At 32.8% G+C, this 470-nt stretch overlaps 1 protein-coding gene across 1 annotated transcript in view; it reads right to left on the bottom strand.

Annotated features, from left to right (window-relative positions):
- The window catches only part of LOC106879217 (uncharacterized), a 5,436-nt gene that overhangs the window by 1,009 nt on the left and 3,957 nt on the right, over positions 1 to 470 (bottom strand). The window lies entirely within an intron of this gene.

Raw genomic sequence — 470 nt, 5'->3', positions numbered from 1 at the left:
AGATATTATCCAACCGTCTCAATTTTGGTCAGTTCCTTGGTCTCCAGTCAAGTGGCTCAGCTTAAAGAATTCATCTTGCAATTCTTTCCTGTAACATTCTAATCTCATGTAACAAGTTGACCGTGTCATAAATGATGTCTTCTCTTAATTTAGATAAATCATTTCTATCAGCTGACTGAGAGGATAAATACATCTCACTACAGGACAGTCTACTTAGATGTAAACAAGTATAATGGGGAGGTACAAGACATTGTTGTAAATAATGGGAAGTTTGTATAAATGATACTTTCTGTTCTTACCCATTCACACGAGGAGAAATGGAATATTGTGATGTTCATGCCTTTCCAAATGATATTTGTAATATAAAAGGGTATGAAAGGATTTCAAATGAGAAATGGAACATCTTTTGTTAGGATACCTTATTTTAACATGTATAAGGAACCATTTTTTGTCAAAAATTAGGTTAAAAA

The sequence above is a fragment of the Octopus bimaculoides genome, chromosome 30 (assembly GCF_001194135.2).
Source record: "Octopus bimaculoides isolate UCB-OBI-ISO-001 chromosome 30, ASM119413v2, whole genome shotgun sequence".
NCBI lineage: Eukaryota > Metazoa > Mollusca > Cephalopoda > Octopoda > Octopodidae > Octopus > Octopus bimaculoides.
The sequence above is the reverse complement of the archived record's forward strand: the minus strand, read 5'-3'. Positions and strand labels throughout refer to the sequence as shown.